This window comes from Anarhichas minor, unplaced genomic scaffold (genome assembly GCF_050575085.1).
Source record: "Anarhichas minor isolate MPS153535 unplaced genomic scaffold, ASM5057508v1 ptg000062l, whole genome shotgun sequence".
Classification (NCBI taxonomy): Eukaryota; Metazoa; Chordata; class Actinopteri; order Perciformes; family Anarhichadidae; genus Anarhichas; species Anarhichas minor.
This window is the reverse complement of record NW_027466508.1, coordinates 6,096,898-6,116,035: the sequence shown is the minus strand read 5'-3', so window position 1 is coordinate 6,116,035 and position 19,138 is coordinate 6,096,898. Positions and strand designations below refer to the sequence as shown.

The 19,138-nt window shown below is 40.8% G+C and overlaps 1 pseudogene; it reads right to left on the bottom strand.

Moving 5' to 3' along the window:
- Positions 1-2,462: 2,462 nt before the first annotated feature.
- On the bottom strand, positions 2,463-17,707 carry LOC142933491 (high choriolytic enzyme 1-like; annotated as a pseudogene).
- Between the last annotated feature and the right edge of the window lie 1,431 nt (positions 17,708-19,138).

Below are 19,138 nucleotides of genomic sequence, written 5' to 3'. Positions count from 1 at the left end.
CAAATAATTTGATGATTTGTCCAATTGTCTTGAGGACAGAGGGTATAGAGAATGTGGCAGACGATGACCTGCATATCCCTTCATCTAGTTATAATGTTGACTTAGGTATTCAATATTAATAACCCGCTGTCAAGGACACAGGAAGGACATCTCAATCTGACACCTATAGGCTCAGCATGAATATGTATAGGCAGCCAGACGCCTCAGAATTACCAAGTAAAATCGCGGTTCACACGTGGGGACTAACGTGATGTGGCACATGCATTCTGATGAGCCACAAATACAGCAGCTGATCGGTCTCAAAAGACTTGTTATAACTCAATATCCGACCTGAGAATGCTCAGCTGTGTCTGAGTGAGTGTGTGTGTGTGTGTGGGGGGGGGGGGGGGGGGAGATGGCACGAAGGGGTCTAATGGGCGACATAGTGTTTAACTGGTTACCAGCATAAAACATTGCTAGTGAGCAAACTGCAGAGCAGCAGGAAGCAGTTTCCACACTGACAGCAAGCCTGGTTGGTTGGTTTGTTGCTTACTTTGGCTCGATTTCTATGACACTTCACCCTCTGTATCGGAATTAAATTAAATGAAAGTATGATAACATACAAATGTTCATGAAAAAGGGTATTATAGGGCATGGCATTAAATCAAAAAATATGGTTAACCAGCACACTGAAATCCTAGAGAATGTTTGGATCATATCTTTTCATTCTTTCTGTGATATTTTTCCGTTTCAAAGCATCATCGCTCATCATGAAATTGTTCTGAGAATTATTATCATTACCATTATTGCTGTTGATATCTCGTTAGCAACTGTTAATCTGCTAATGCGTTTTAATAAAGTAGGGTTTTTCAGTCTGCTTCGTTGGAACCGAAAAGAAAGCAAATAAGGATGTTTCCCAAATGTTTTAGTATTCCGTTGTAGTATCAGTAAACACACACTAAATGTGTTGGCTACAGTCCCACAGAACCAAGAGTTGTTCCAACTTATCTGTGATCAACCATTTCGTCGTGAGTTTTTAATTTTTGAAAATGTTTGACTTGTCATTACTCTCAGTAATGATCTGGATTTGACCGTGTGAGCAGCTCCCCATAGACAATCCTTCAGGGAGCCGGAGTCCAGGTCAATCACAGGCACCGTGTGTACTAGCTGGGCTGCTGCCCAGAGGCTGTGGGGCGACTGTGTTTTCCCGGAGCAGGCCAATATCAAAGCCCTCGATCCAAAAGAGCCTGAAGCTACGAACAGCCGACAGCTCTGATTGACAGAGCAGATGCAAAATGATTTTGTGAGAGAGACCAATACACTAATATTAAGTTGGCCTTTTTGTCGGTGTTTTGTTTGGCTTTGCGTCAGATACCTCTTAATTAATTAATATTTTTTATCAACAATCTTTCCACTGGAATTGTGAATCACACAGTGGCAGGAGTAAATGTTATAAAGAGTTCCCGGAAAGAGAGAGTGCATATCGACTTATATAGTAAAGGCCTACAGGGCAACGCACCTCAAACTGCAACAATTACAGTGATATTTTATCTTTGCTGCCATATTTAAACCTTTTGAAGTGTTTATTCAGTTGTAGGATTTAGGGGGTGGGGGGGTTATTGGCCGAAATTGAATATAATATTCATAACTATCTTTTCACTAATGAACAATCGCTTAATGAGTCATTTATATCTACATAAGGACTGAGTCCTCTTCACTAAGTCCGCCATGTTGCACCGCCATGTTTCTACAGTAGCCCAGAATGGACAAAACAAACACTAGCTCTAGATAGGGCCTTTCGCATGTTTACGTTACCTGAAGGCCCCTGTTGTCCTCTGACTTGGAAAGGGAGGGGTTAGTGGAGGGGTATTCAGGTCGTTGCAATCTGCAACTTCACACTACACACTGCTAGTTTGTGGCAAACATTACTCAAACAGCGGTGATAGTTCATTATCTATCTGTTTTGTCAGATGTGGCGTAGCCCCACCACAGCCCTATAGATGAACTCAAGTGGGCCTCCCTCTTCATGGACACCTCCCGTCATGTTCCAAATGTATTCATTTTGATTTTACAACTGGATTTTATTTAACTATTGATGATATAAAAGCGGATATTGTCGAAATATTTCTTTCATTCAACTGAACTGTCAATGTTTTGTTTTGGCTAAGCTTGCATTTTGTTGGCTGCAGCAACTAATGAGTGTGGCTGAAGCTCAATTCAACAATTTACCCATAGCTATCTATTCCAACCATTTATTTTAGCTAACCTTTTCAACCATATATCATCACTATTAACTATTTATTTAACGTTTCGCCTATCCATTACTTTTAGATAGCTCGTCTGCATGCTTGCTTATCATTTTTACACCTTTCTTCATTGCAAGATATGCTCAGGTGTTTTAACGGACACTACATACATTTTTTGTTATTGAATCGTTAGGGCACAGATAGCCTACCTCTGTTTGGGAATCACTGATCAAGAATTCACGTCAGGGCGTTGAAGCCCAAAGTGGAATTGACTGAAAGTAAACAGTGTCCGTGTTCATGGCAATGAAGGAACCCAGTGTGGCTCGCTGATGTAATTTGAACAGTTCTTGTGAAACAGATGTCAGAGAAAATGTAGTCGTAGTTGTTCTGACGGCAGACGAAGCGGAGGCAGGTCCTGCTGCGGAAGGCCTTCATGGCGGAGTCCACCTTCTGCCTCTCCCAGCTGGTGAACTCACTGCTCACGGTGAAGGGGATCATCACCAAGCCGTTGGGAGGCTTTCCTCCACATGCAGTTCTGGGACCAGCACATCATGGTGTTTCTGGTTCTGGGAGACAGCAGGTCTCCTTCCAGCAGAATCTGTGCCGTTGTTCGAGGTCAGAATCCTGATGGTGAGGTTGACGGTGTCTGGGCATTCTTCTCCTCCTTCCTCCAGGAGAGGAAGTGCCTGAGAGAGGCCGAGCAGCAGCAGCAGCAGCAGGCTGGCAGAGGGAGTCGTCTTCAGGGTCGATCTGGAGGCTTTGGAGCTGCTGTGGAGAGATTTCTTGAAGCTTGATGTTTGACTCAGTTCAGTTCAGGGTCTTTATAGTCTCCTCTACAGGTGTGTCTGCAGGAGGATTATGGGTTGGGGCCTACACTGCTAGGCCTGCACAAACCTCTGAAGGGAGGACTCCACAGACCTATTTTTTAAACAGCATCTAATCCCCTAAAAGGTTGTTTTTTGTGCCCATTTGTTCTCTTTGTGGGCCACATTGCTCCTCGTTAGCTACACTAAGCGCAGCTGGTTCTATTTCGCTTTCGTTTCCAAATGGCTTTTTAGCAACCTTTACCAAGGTAAATATGTTCAAATTAAATGTGTGTGACCCAAATACAGTTCCCTCACTTTCCGATGACCTGCGTAATTAAAATCCCCTGTGCACATTTTATGACAAGCTGTTGAAGTTGTAGCAAAAGCTGCGTGTCCCTCTGTGAGGATGATAGACGGCTTATTGAAACTCTTGCATATGTAGAAGATGGTAATAGGTTCCTGTGGGACAAGTTGCTGTGGCCGTGTCTGAGACTGCTCTCTAGTCAAAAAAAGAATACTAAATTGTATGAAACAGTCCAACCTATTGTACAAAAAACATCATGGCAATGCTAGTAACATCTGTTTACTGATGCATGCATGCAAATTTATTTTGCATTTTATTGAATCAACTTTATATCAGTTTGATGCAACTGTAGCATCTATAATCTTTTCTAGTTTATTTTTCTTTTCCTCATATTTTCTTCATTTAAAAAATAAATGAGGAAGGCCAGATGAATGGTATTCATTTCAGTTCAGCCCTTGAAAACAGCTTGATTCTGTAATACATTTTAAAACCCAGTGATATATTTGTTAATTGGTGTTCAACTAGGTACCTAGTATGTGCTATGTCCTCTAGTCTCATGAAAATATGGACTCTAATTTGCTCAATTTGATTATCGTATACAAACCGACTGCAGCTCCCTTGAATCCTGGCTTCATATAAAGTGTAAAGATGAATCGTGAAAAGAATGTGTGTTTTCTCTCAAACCCCCCCCCCCCCCCCCCCCCCCCCCCCTCCCCCTCAATCTCATCAGCCACCGTGATTAAGGTTTGGCATTGGGGATTGTGCTGTCTTTTTGGAAAGATATTTCAGCTGCATTTCTGACACTCTGAAAGGAGAGGAAGATAAAGGAGGCGTCGGGGAAAAAACTCCTTCCCGTTGTGTGAGTCCTAGAGAGGGCCTTGAACCCTGCCATTCACGCCTTTCTCTCCATCAGCTGAGTCTAATTGCCAGAGAGGACAGGAGACCCCAGGCCCGATCGTTCCTTATCCTCTTTAGCGCTTTCAGGCGAGTGAAAGGCGAGCTTCTGCTTTTGATCTTTTCTCTGATTTGCTTTTTCTTCTCTGTCATCCCTACCATCCTCTCCTCAGGAGTGACACCAGCTCCTTTCACTGCCTGCCCCCGTCTCCATCTGCCCAAAATAATGACCAAGGCCCAGGCATTATTAAACAGAGGTGGAGAACGGAGGTCAGCGCTGGGAGTGGGAGAGGGAGAGGGAGGTCTGGCTGGGGACTCCAAACTTGTCTAAGGAGGGGTGCCCCTATTCCAAATCTACTCGGTAGCCTCTCTGTGTTCCCCTAGATTCATCCCTTACAGTTTTCATGGCCTTAGCCTGGAGAAAGCCCATTCTTTAAGAGACTACGGACGTGAAGGCTCGTCCTTTCCCAGAGGCGCTGCTACAATGAGACCCCAGGCTGCTTGAAACAATGGGGCCTGTGTGATCTCTCAGCCAGACTCAGGATGAGACGATGCCTTGCCTGCCAGTCCCATGGGAGGGTAGACCCAGTGGTCATTGTTGACAGCTAATGGACAGCATATTTCCACTGGCAGGCCCCCCTGCAGACTGTGTCATTTTAGGTTGCTTAATAACAACACTCAGGCTGGACCGACTGAGGAATTCTATCAAGACCAGCAGTTTGTTTGCAGATGAAAATCATTCCCCTCACAAATCTGAAAAGCTAACACTGGGGGGTGATTGGATGAATGCAGATAGCAAGAGAAGACAGCATTCAGCGGGGGAAATTCAATACAACTTATGAAAAGAGAAACTGGTCATACGTCTGAAAAGACCAGAATTAGAATCACTTCTTTTAGCAGGAACAATACAATTACAGGCATTTGTTTTTCTTCCTGATCACTATAGCCGTGATCTTTCTGATCGCCGCTCTGGGTTCCCATATATACTGTATAATTAGGCTAAACTTGTGTACGTTTCATATTGTAATAATTGATATTCATGAGCTCTTTCACTGCACTAGTGCACTTACTTTTAATGCTGTTGAAGCCCCTATTATGGACCCAAACAGTGAAGTGGACTGTGTTGTTGTCCTCGGTGCGCTTTTCAGACTTTTCGTCATAAACACTGAGGGGCCGTGTGCTGAAGAGGACATATAACAGGTCTTAAGGGCCAATATGTGGCCTCATTTCTATTATGCGTCGCCAAAATCCCAATAAAGCAGAATACTGCCAGTCAAGGTTTTGCAATCAACATCAGCATATATATAATATCATTTGTTAGACTTATTATATTAAGCATTCGTTGTAACTTTATAAGAAAATAACCAATAATTTTTGCAGGGATCAGGCTAAATGACTAAATCTTTTCATCCATCCTCTGCATGAAATTACAAGGCATGCTCTTGGATTTTCATTCCACGTCTCTATTTGGAGCAGAAAAACTGGTCTGTAAACATTTTTACATTCGTCCCTATATTGTTTAACTTTGTCACACTGGTGTTGTTTTTTTCAAAATGCTTTTAAAACTCCATGAAGTCATTTAATGCTTGCAGACCCTAACAGTTTCTCATTTATGATACATTTTAATGTACCTGTTTTTGAAACTGGATTGAAAACTCTCGATAGGAGTCTTAAATTGAAACTATAATAATTTGCTGGGATTGTTGTGATCGATAAATTTAATCATATTTCAAAGTTATTATAATTCATTCATTTCAGAAACTCCGCTCTTATGTTCATGTTCTGAGCTAAATGCAGCATTCTAACATGCACGCAATGTTTAGCAAGCCTAATGCTTACCATGTTCACAATCTGACTTTGGCGTGGTAGCATGCTAACAATTGCTAGTTATTACCAAAGCTTATAATGGCACAATATGAAGAGTCAGAGGATCAACAAATTCATTACAATTTATCTAAAGACAGTGGAGATGGTTGTGGATTTCCGCAGGAACACAGCCCCACATGCCCCTATCACCCTGCGTGACTCCCCCGTCGACGATGTGGAGTCCTTCCGCTTCCTGGGCTCCACCATAACCGACGACCTCAAGTGCTTAACATCAGCTCCATCACCAAGAAAGCTCAGCAGAGGATGTACTTCCTGAGGCAGCTGAAGAAGTTCAACCTGCCAAAGACAATGATGGTGCACTTCTTCACTGCCATCATTGAGTCCATCCTCTGCCTCTGCTCCTCCATCAGCGTCTGGTACGCTGCAGCCACTGCCAAGGACAAGGGCAGACTGCAGCGCATCATTCGCTCTGCTGAGAGGGTGATTGGCTGCAATCTGCCGTCCCTCCATGACTTGTTCGCCTCCAGGACTCTGAGGCGAGCAAGAAAGATTATAGCCGACCCCTCTCACCCTGGACACAAACCGTTTGAGTCCCTTCCCTCTGGCATTAGTCAGCGGTCCATCAGGACCAAGGCCTCACGCCACAAATACAGTTTCTTCCCATCTGCAGTTAGGTTCATCAATAAAGCCCGGGACTTCCACTGACTCAGACACTACACCCCCAGGAAAATGTCTTACTTTTGCACATCTTTTCTCTTTTAATAAACACGTGACACATCTGTTTGCTTGTTTCTTTACCATGTTTTATTGTAAGTTTTCATATTTTCTATTTTCTGTTTTGCTGTTGCACCAATCACCAACCCAAATGCCTTGTATGTGTAGTGTATTTGGCAATAAACAGTTTCTGATTCTGATTCAAACGTGCCCTGTCAGCAACACAACCTCTTGAATTGTCGACAAAACTAACATAATGCATCATTGGATATTTTCGTCTCAGTAGGCTTCAGTTAATGGCTATCAACAGCAACAACCCCTGTGGACACAGATAAACGGATATATAACTACAGAATACATTAACATATCAACATATTATACTATAACATTTTGATAACTTTTTTGATATGTTTTACTGTGACTTTTTCAAGAGTCATTTTTTTGACATTATACAATGACATAAGAGTTTTATACCTTTTTATGACTTTTTTTGTCATGCTATGACATTTTATGATGAAGTTGACTGTAATGTCTTTTTCATAAATTTTTTTGAGATCCTATACTGTCTATTTTCTTACTTTTTCCGACATACTAAACTATGACTTTTTATGACTTTTTTCCACATGCTAGGCTTTTGATGGCATAATATACTTTGACTTTTTTTGACATCCTATACAATGACTTTTTACAACATACTATGCTATTATTTTTTTTGACATACAATACAATGATTTTTTATGACGTTTTTGGAAATATGACTTTTTTCGACATACAACAATTTTTAATGCCCTTTTTTGTACATCTTTCTGACATTTTCCGACGTATTATACTTTGACATTTGAATGTCTTTTTTAACATAATATACCAAGACTTCTTATGACATGCTATACTATTACTTTTTTATTACTTTTTTCGACATCCTATAATATGTGTTTATGACTTTTCTTTTTTACAGACTATATGATGTATTTTTATAACATTTTTATAATTGTATAAGAATGTACTTTTCGACATGCTAAACTATGACTTTTTTGTGACTTTTTCTCTACTATACTATGACTTTTAAATGTATTTTTTCGAGATACTAAACATAGTATTCCCTTTTACTAATAATACTATGTATTTTTATGCCTTTTTTATACATCCTATACATCACATTTTGTACTGTTTTCTACATACTGTACTATGACTTTTTTTTTTTACCTTTTTCGACATACTATATTGTGATTTTTTTTGACATTCTAAACTATGACTGTTTTGGTTTTTTTCAACATTTTTCGACAAACAATACTATGACTGTATTTTACTTTTTTCGACATACTATAATATGACTTATTTTTGACATTTTACTTTTTCATGAGTTTTTCAAAATACTTTATTATGACCTATTTTACTTTTTTTGTCATACTATACAATGACCTGTTTTTGTACATACTATTCTATGACTTTTTTTTTTTACTTTTGCGACATACAATATACCAAGACATACAATATACCAATACAATATACTAAGACTTTTTTTTACTTTTTTCGATATACATACTATACTATCATTTTTTTCGACTTTTTTCGATACAGACTATACTATGACTTTTTTTCGACAAACAATGACTTTTTTCTATTTATTCAATATTCAGAACTGAAACTTTTTAGATTTTTTTTTACATACTATACTGTGACTTTTTCTATATACTATATTTTGACTTTTTTGACATACTATACCATGACTTTTTTCAACAAAGTATACTATGACTTTTTTTCCGCTCAGCGGTCCAGGAAGCACACCGACCAATTACATGTATTGTAAACCATCTCACGTGATGCTATTAGCCAATCAAATATGATTTAGGCCAGATGATATGACATATGAGGTCACTGGCCTTAGCTTCGAAGGCTATAGGCAGCGACATCTAGCGTTACACGAACGGAGGAGAAGTTTGTTTGAGGTATTCAAGTCAATTTAAAGGACATTTTAAATCTGTTCAAAACAATTATTTTTTTGTAAATCTATCGATAGTAGTCGCGGACATATCGATACACTATTGATTAAAAAAATATCGCATTAGTAAGCCTATCAATATCCGCCACATACTGTATCACATACAGTACACAGTATCTAGTATGTGTAGTTTGAGCTCATTGTCCCTTCATTAGGTATGCCTAAATAAAGTAATAGTTATTGTATGATAGTATTAATAGTTAAGAAAAACCAACCAACCAACCAACCAAACTAAAGAAAAGTAAGTATATATAAATTATACTTTCCTGTCCTACCATTTCTTCATTATTTCTTTCTGGAGCACTGCCTTGGCTTTTGGCGTTTGCCAAAGTTTATATCTATGATATCTTTCATCACAGTTGTTGTTTTGGCTATTGGATTTCATAGTTTGTGTCTTGCATACGTCATTATGAAGCAGGTTCATAATGGACAGTTATTCTACCAAAAAGTGATTGTCCTCCAAAAACTGATTGCAGTTCGCAAGAATGCTCGCAGTCTGTTAAGCTGTATCGCCCAGTTTATAGTTCATGGCAATCCATCCAATATTTAAGATATTTCAGTTTGTGCAACTTACCAACATCCAAAGAGCAATACTTCTAGCGTTGCAAAAAAACACATAAAAAAAATTCTGTGGAGTTGTTCTTAAGATTATCAAAAGGATATTTTAATTTCTATTGTACTGAATCTGACAGTCAAAAAAATATATATGAATTGGACGAGCATGACACAGCATATCTACATAGTAGATAACACGTTAGGCAACTGAACCCACTGGGATGCCCTGGAAATATCTCTCTGAGTTTAGAAAGAGAGACTTTCTAGTCTTGTCTAAATTACTGTCAAGTGCTGGAGGCATTCAAGTGTTTATTTCATGTGCTGGCTGCTGAAGAGGAGAAAACAAAGTTGTGTTTTTTTCTTTCTGTATTTTTCCGTTTTCCCCTTTTATTGATTTTTTCTTGATGTGTAGGAGTGAGAGGCTCAGGCTAGAGTGTGATGGATTCTGGAGTGCAAGAGGAGAAGTGGAGAGGGAGGGAGGGAGGGAGGGAGAGAGGAAAAGGGCAGAGTGTTAGGTCAGGCTGATAGAGATGTCAGCACTGCTTCAGTAATCTTGTGACGCCCAAGAGAGCGGCAGAATAAAAAAAAATAGGGAGGGGATCGGAACGGCTGAAAGACCTGCAGCTTGGTGACAGCAGAAGCAGAGACCACCCCAACAACAGCATCAGGGGATGCTGGGAGGGGAGGGAGGGAGGGCTAGGATGGGGGTGGAGTGTGCGGCTGGAGGGGTGAGGGGGTTGGGGGGGGGGGGGTGTGAGGAGTGAAGCCGGAGGGGGGAGCTGATCTTCAGTTACACATTATGGCTGATAGTTAACCCTCCTCCCCACAACAATGTGTTAGAAGAGAGAGAGAGAGAGAGAGAGAGAGAGAGAGAGAGAGAGAGAGAGAGAGAGAGAGAGAGAGAGAGAGAGAGAGAGAGAGAGAGTGGTGAGCCAGTTACCAACGCAGTGGAGGATTTAAGCCTTGTCTACCTCATTTAACATCTCCATCATGCCGGAGTTATTTGTTGTGGTGCCGACTGTAATGTGCCTAATGAAAAACACCAGTACACACAGCGGTAGGGATTCCACAAGAGATCCCTCAAAATCAATGAAAATATTTCTTATACACAGCCTCTTTCACTTTTCACTAATCACTATGTGCTCTCATAAAGATTCAATCTACCAACAGAAACAATGCCATGTTGTGTATTAGGCTGTAAAAGTGGAGCTTTTGGCGTTCTGTTTAATGGGTGACCCCATTAATGAAATGTGATTCAGACGATAGATGGATATCTGCAGTGAAATATCTCTCACTGCTCACTGGCTGCAGCCCAGACGTCGCCTTCTGCTCGCTCCTGCTGTAAAGCGTGATTTGCGGTGTTTGGCCTTTTGTCTGGGACAATTATGTTCACCATTAACGAGCTTTCTTCAGTTATTGTTCTCAGTAATCTAAGCTGAAGGTGGAGATGGTGCTAAGAGATTTTGGGATGATATTGTGAGGCATATGGGGGGCAATTAATGCCACAAAGAAGAAGTTGGACACTGTTGACTCTTGTCTATCACAGTTTGTTTGTTTTTTATTTTCCTATTGTTTGGAGTGCAGGTGAAAAGGAAGATAGTCGCACACTTGATCCAAAAAAATGTTTATTATTCAGGGACAAAACAGCTCCTCAAATATTAAATTGTGGATAGTACACAGGTGTGCTCTATCACTGGAAAGCATAAGGTAGTATTTTAAAGCAAGCCTTATTCCTGTAGATAACTTTGTAACTTGAACAGGGTCATTTTACTTTTTACACAGTGGTCGTAGAGATGGAGTATCGAACGACTGCAGTTGAGGTAACCTCCCAGAGTTGTGAAATCTTGCCTCATCGTGATATGAATACTGTGAAGTGTTTTGGTGCCAGATAACCCTTAAAGGTCATGGATATATTGCACGAATTGGACTTCCTGGATGGAGGTTATAGATTTGGTTTCAGAGGTGGAAAGAGAACCAATGAACTCAGATGCTTTTTGAACAAAATAGATAACTAGATTATTAAAGTCAAAAGCTATTTTCGGGCATTTATATACTTTTATATCAATTTAGTAAGTTACTATGCTTTCCATGAAAATGGTAGTATTTAAAAAAAAAAAAAAATTGAAAGAAAGAAATGTTTAGTCTGAACATCCGTTTTTCTCTGTGGCATGACTAACACCTCATACCTGGATAGCATTCCAGCATTCTCTCCATCCTCTTTGTCTGAGCTGCAGAGAGGCCTGCAGGATGCCCATCAGTGGCAGGGCTCAGATAATGACTTATTGATAGGAAGGGATGCCGGGTGCGCCGTGCATATTAGCAGGACGCCAGCTGGCTGCAGCACCACTGCTTCACCACCTGGAGCATTGCTGAGGCAGTTACCTGTACAGGGCCTGGACACGGAGGTCGCACTGCTGTCAGTTTATATCTTTATTCATCCATCTTACTCTTGGTCAGTTTGGTCAAGCACAATTCCAGTCTGTGTTTCTTGAAGACCTAAATTAACAAAACTTCAAGGCAATGGGCAACTTATATGCCACCAAAAGGAAAAATAAGCATAAAGAAAGAAAGGTGGGTTTCACATTCAAAAAGTAATGCAGATTTACTTACAGCTCTATTTATATTGTTGTTGTTTATATTTTTGTGTGACTTATTTGGCCATGGTTTCCTCAGTGTGCAGCCAACCAACATTTTTAAATCTCAATTTACATGTCAAGATGTCATCATATATGTCACCATGTATTTATATATTTATATAAAAATGTTTTTAGGCTTGGCTCACACATACAGTTCTGCTTCATTTTCCCTCCTTCATAATGACAAAAACTCAGCACATCTAAGCAATGGAGAATTCCCACACCTTGCCCAGTTGACATCCATGTATTCTGAGATGAAAAACATTTCTTACAGGGCCAAAGAAATAAGTCTGGAGCATCAAGGGAGCTTGGGAGAGGGGAGGGAGGGGACACGGTTTGCGAGATTCCCAGCATGTCCACAGATGACAGTCCTTCGCCCAGGGCTGGCCGACGCAGCGACATTGTGCGCCTGTCATAGCTGCCCTTCAACAGCAGATGAAGCTGTCAGCAGGACGATGACTTTATTCTGACAGCCGCTCCACCCTCTCTCTTCAGAGCGTTGCAAATAAATATGTTGGGTTTCAGAGCTGCCAAGGCAGACGCTGGATAGTGGGTCAGGGGGCCAAACACGGAGCAAAAGCATTCCCTTCCCCTCGTAACCTGTTCTCAATGAGCCTGGTCACCTCGCCAGAGCACCCATTCAGCGTGAGCCATCCAAAGGGCCCCAGGGCCCCAGATCTCACATACTGCCTGCCGGGGGAGTTGTGTGAGGCTCTCTCTCCCTCTGACAGCCATCACTCTCTCTCTCTCTCTCTCTCTCTCTCTCTCTTTCTCTGTGGATCTCTGTTTTTGCCACGTTGGAGAGCCAAAAATATCCTCAGCAGAGAGAAACAGCGAGCACACCAGCAGTTCAAACGATTTATGACAGAATGTGACTCAGTCTGATGAGGATGAAATTACTTCTCCCTGAAAAGTCTGAAAAGAAATATTTATTCGTAAACTTTCTCTTGATGATGAAGCGAACATGTCATCATCAGAGCAACATGCAGGTTAAAAGAGAAGCGCTGGTTTGTATCTGGTTGTTTGAATGGAGTTGACAGACCGTCTGCAGGATTGGAGGCCTCTCTTCCTTCTCCTCTCACTTCCTTTTTCTTCCTCTTGTGTAATCCACAAAACCTCAACTGTTTTCAACTCACTTCATCTTCATTTTGCAAACTAACTAAATGTAATTCAAAAAAGTATCTGTTTCACATATAAAGGGGGTTCACATATATTTACAGTAATTCATACAAAGTGACTTTTTTTCATATGTTGAACTTAATGTTTGCTCACCTTCAATGCTTTTTACCAGTATGTAACGTAATAGAGATTCAGCTTATATCAGCTCATGAAGGTTTTGCTGCTCTAAATAGCTTGTGTGTGTGGTATCAGAATACAGCTGATTGGTCAACCAATCGATCAGCAAAAATTTGATAATCCATTAATTTAGTCATCCATGATAGTTAACTGAATATATTTGGGTTTTGGATTTTTGGTCAGACAAACCGATCAATAGGAAAACTTCACCTTGGATTTGAAAGGGATGAGCATTTTCCACGAGTTTCACGTTTTATAGGTTAATGAAAAAGATATGGCACCATAAAAATAACCTTTAGTTGGAGCTCTTTATCTGAGTTAATTAATGTTTATCCCTAAAATCCATCAGTTATAAAAAAAAATTTTTAAATCGACTTTGTTTTTCCCAGGGAAACAGCCTGGAAGTGCAGCACCATTTCCCACATTTGATACATTCAATAGCTGCAAGTACACGTTGTGCTTTTTTCTTTAATCTCAGCCCTATAAGCTCCCTAACTATATTGGGTCAACTATGTCATATTCTGTTTTCTAAGCCGGTTGTGTTCTCTGAAATACATTCCTTCACATATGGCCACCAAGGTAAGCCTTTGTGAAAACAACAAGGAATGTGAAGGTCTAATGCACAGAAGAATATCAGAAAAAAAATATTTCTGCAAAAGGCATTAGTCTTTCTTTCCTAAAGATTGCTTTTTTTATGGCATTTTTGCTTTTATTTGATAGCAACAACATTATGAGAATTGACAGAACCACCGTAAACAATATCTCACACCATGGCTGTAGCCATGCAAGCCAAAGCCAGAATTAAGCGAAAGAAGGGTTAATTTAACATTATAGGCAATATTTTTATATATATTTTTTTTTCTAACTTACAGATAGGCTGTGAGAGAAAAACAAATCCTGGAACCCACCAAGCACAGCACATTTCACTATACTCTGTTATTATATAACAGATTACAGCCCCCATTACATAACACATCTAAATGGAGAGACTCTCTTTGCACGCAACCAAAATGCAAAACTGATGCTAGCTTTTGGATTGAGATTCATTTCGTCCATTTGTTTCACATCATGGACTTAAATGTGGGACTTTTCGACAATATCATGAATATATTGTGTTCAAATGAAACATTGTAAGTATCCTGTTACTGAGAGAAAGAGAGTGGAAAGCCACACAGAAACTCAAAATCCATGTACTTTGAACACAAAGACAGACGATAAGCCTGAGCTCTGCTGACTTTCCACTTTTTAAAATGAAAAAGTGAAGCTGTTCATGTAATTTGCGTCCTCTGAAATACACGCAGATAATGCTGTTATTGAAGCTACCCCGACATCACTCTTAATAGGGCCTACAAAGCCAATGTTGTGTATGTAAACTCATGAAATGCAACTACAATTCAGCTCAATGCCTCAGTTTTGCACATTTAGAGATGGAGCGTTTGAGCTTTGAACTGATTTACCTCGCTCACTCAAGTGGCCATTACGTTTCCCCTCAAGGCTGCACTGAATAAGGATTTAGGAATCCAAATGTGTCCTTGGATACACTTAGATAAGCTGTGCAGAGAGGAGAGTCCCATCTTCATTAAACACTGTAGTCTCTCTTCCCCATTCAACCAAATAACAGCCTACTATCAACGTAGTCTCTGCATGACAGGTGACATGGCTTGAGATTTAAAGTAAGAAACAGTATCATTTAAACAATTCTGGCCCATTTGCTTTTCATTACATTTAGCGAACAAGTTCCAATCCAACAATGCATTTTATTTTACACAGCTTTTCAAATAAAAAGAAAATATGGTGAGAATCTTAGTTTGACATTTAATTGTTGTCCATGCTTTTTCATACACAATGAAATAACGATAAAAACGGGGACTTTTGACCAAACAAAATGAGGGCTCCATACATACTATGATGGAGTACAACCTTTGTGCGAGATGCACGCTCCATGAGAATGAATTGCTGCAAATGGCTTCCTGTGAATGGAGGAGTGAGTCATGATATCTGTGACCATGAGGGCTGCTTGTCAGGAGAAAAAAAAGAAAAGTAAAGCCGAAGGAAAATCTAAATCATTGACTCCAATTCAGAACAGAACAGTTGGAATCCTTTATGATCAAAATTCAGAAGAGTCTCCAAGCGAGTTTGACTCATTAGTGTTATGTCTTTTGTTTTTCATAAAGAGAGGCTGAGCCAGCTGAGGCTCTCACAAACTTGTTGGAGTTTTACAAAACGAAGTTGTCTCTGTCCTCTGCCGTTAAAGGCTGGCAACATGCAAAGCTGCACAACATTACCTATTGCTTTCAGATCAACACACTTCCAGCTTGCGCCCCATGGACCCAGAGCCCCAACCCCCACACCACATGTCTCAGCTCCATTGCCATGGGGTCCTTCAAAAGGAGAGATAAACAAAAGTGACAACTTTTGAATTAAAACAAGCTAAACTCGAGGAATTTCAATGATTCTCTGTCATCCAGTTGGCCAGACCAGCAAGAATGCAAACAACCAGTCAGGAGACCAAGAGGTCACATGTCACAGCACACAGACAATATTCCTGTGACCCATGAATGATCATTGATGATTAAGAGGTGCTGAGAAGGAAGTCAACGTCTTTCTGTCTTTGTTCGGAACAATGCAACGGGATAGTCAACAGCAAACACAGGAGACGAGTGCACTGGAAATCCTCTGTGATATTACACGTCGCTTTGTGCCGGGTCACCTTATTTTATCATTGCATCACTGCCCCCTGTCAATGAGATATTTATTTGATATTTATATGTCTGAAATCTATTTGTTTTCTTCTTATAACAGCAATTGACTTCTGTCTCTCTTCATAGAAAAGCAGAGCACGAACCTAAAGTGCATAAAAGAAGAAAAAGAGGAAGAAGTCATGAAGACTATAATTCCTTCAACAAAGTATGGGTGGATAAAGTGGGAGACAAGAGCCTTTCTGTATGTTAAGATTAGATTTAGATGAATCATTTCAGCATTTAAGAACACCATGCAGAAGAGCCAGCAACCTGCAGTGTTGCTAGTTTTTTAGGTACCCGCAGGTAGAAGTAATGCGGTCCATTACAGCAGTCCTGCTATGAATCCCACCTTCGTGAAGCTTACTGCATATGGTCAGTTTTTGTTGAAACTGATGATGTTGTGGTCATTTTGGTGGATGCAGTTCGTGGTACTGCTGACTTCTAATTTTATACTGCTATGTTCCTAAAATGTAGTTCTCCCTCATATAAATGTGGTGGACAATGAACACTCCAGTCTGTAAAGAGGCCCCTCCAAACGGTCACAAGATCAATCTGAGGTGTCATCAGATGATTTTTGGGTAGGAAAAAAAAGAAAAAGTTCTGGTACCTTATCTGTATTGTTTTTATATTATTGGGGACTTTTCTCAATTTGTTTTGTAAAATACTGGATGATTGTATTTATTTGGCCATCAAACTGTTACTTGAATGAGAAGTTTCAAGGAGAGATGTCTCTTTGCTGCTAACAACTCACAGACATCTGAAACATGACGAGAGCCTTTTGTAAAGAGTCACAAGCCAAAAAGGTTGGGAGTTGTTAATCTTTTTCACACTTATTGTATTTTTACTATTTTATTGGTTTGATCATATGTTTGTCATGTAAAATCTTCATTTGAAAAGCAACCGGTAACTAAAGCTGTCAGTAAAATGTAGCATTGTTAAAAGTATAGTTTCCTCTGAATAACTTATTTATATACGATAGAAATAGCCTTGTTACTTCCATGAAAGATCACGGATTGCTTTCAATGTTATAACTTTGACAATCTCCCTGTATCTTGGACATTTTGAACGACTGACATTTCATTTGATACTTTGATATTTACCACATCTGATGAGCATTTACTGTGGCCTACTTTTCTCTCTGGTCTCATCTGACTTTGCCATAACTTCTGATTTACGGCTTGGCGTTACTTTTCTTCATCTTAGTGTGATTTTTGCTTTGCCCCAGTTGCCTTTTGAATCATAACAATATAAAAAAAAAAATTGTCAAAAAGGCAGATTTGCATCTTAATGGCTCTTAGCAACAGCAGAGGCCCTCTCAGCACTGTGCTTTTCAGAGTCACATGAAATGCTACAACAGTAAGTATTACCAATATATACATATACTATTTCACAAGGACCCCAACATCTATTGTCTATCTAATCTATCTGTGTAATAACAGATCACTGATAGCAATGTATTAGTGGGGGATTAGCATGACTTTAGCCTGCTTTCTGTGCACAATAAAAAGCTTTAATCTCGGCTCTGACTGGGAGGCGGGCCTTCCGGGCCGGGCCAATGAGGTGCCCCGGTGTCTGCAGCGTGTCCCCGCCCATGGTGGTGTCTCCCGTGGTGGCGGTGTTGCGGGCCGGCCGTGCAGCAGACGCGGTGACAGACGTGCCCCTGGGATTCCACCTGTCAGCTGCAAACGCACTAATCGACAGGCCTCGCATAAACTGAACTCTCTGCCACCCCTCTGTCAAATCTTCATCTTCTCATTCGTCTGACAGACTCCCTCTGCACCCCCCCTCACACCCACTCACACACACACGTACACAACCACCCTCTTCATATATCCAGCCCAGACTCCGCCCATCCACCAGTCTGCATAAAGCACGCCAACATCGAGCCTGCTGCACCCAGATTCATTTTCGCGTGCAAAAATGACGAAAATTGGTTTATTTTTGCTGTCAGGAATAATGCAAAATCTTCTGTGCAGCTTCTTAACACTCTTAACCCCCCCTCAACATACACACACACACTCTCACTAACACACACACCCGGCACCTCCCTGCCTTTCAGCTTTAATGTGACAGAGGTGGGCTTTAATGTTGGGTAGTAATTGGGTAGGAGAGGGAGAGACTGTTTGGGAGGAGGAGGAGGAGGAGGAGGAGGAAGGGTCATGGACAGGTTTCTCATGGAGGTTATTCTGCATCTGTCTCTTAGCAACGACAGACCGTTCTTTGTACAGTCCTTGAGTTGATTGGTGCTGTGTGTGTGTGTGTTTTTTCTCTTCCTCCTTGGTCGCTGAAACGCGTTTGCGAGGGGGCTCCTCGGCAGACAGCCTTCCTCCCACATTCGCTGCTTTTAAGAATTTGTTTTTTCGCGAGCATCAGATGGGCTCGCTGAGGCGTGGCACTCGCCGTGGCTGAGTGTAGCCTAAATGTGCATTATTCACGTGAGGAGAAAAAAAAATGACAAATTTCAAACAAACAAAAATAAATCGAGTCTTGCCAGAGAGCATCTGAGATTCATGTTTACTTAAAAGATGATTAATAATCACCTTTTTAAGTCAAGTTTAGTTTTTTTTTAAAGACAAGACAAGACTAAATTGAGTGTCTCGCTGCTGGAGCGCATCACATCCCTGAGCATCTCTGCACTATCATATCCCCCTTTCTCTCGAGCCTCATGTCAGGAAAAGGGCAGCCCAGCGGTCAAAGGTCAGTGGAAGGAGCTGGGGGAACCTCTTGATTCACAGCGTCAGCTTGAAGACATCAGAGCAGGGAGCCAGAGTGGCGTGATGTCAGTCCTACACATGGAACAGGATTAAAGGGGCAATTTGGGGACAAGGAGGAGAAATAAAGGAAGAAGAAAAGAGCTTGGGCTCCTTTCCCAGCAGCTTGGATTCACCCACAGTGAAGACAGACAGACAGACAGACAGACAGACAGATAGATAGACAGACAGATAGACAGACAGACAGACAGACAGACAGACAGACAGATAGATAGATAGACAGACAGACAGACAGACAGACAGATAGATAGACAGACAGACAGACAGACAGACAGATAGATAGACAGACAGACAGACAGACAGACAGACAGACAGACAGATAGATAGAGTGAAAAACAGAAGTCTAGACAAACAGTGTAATATATTTCCA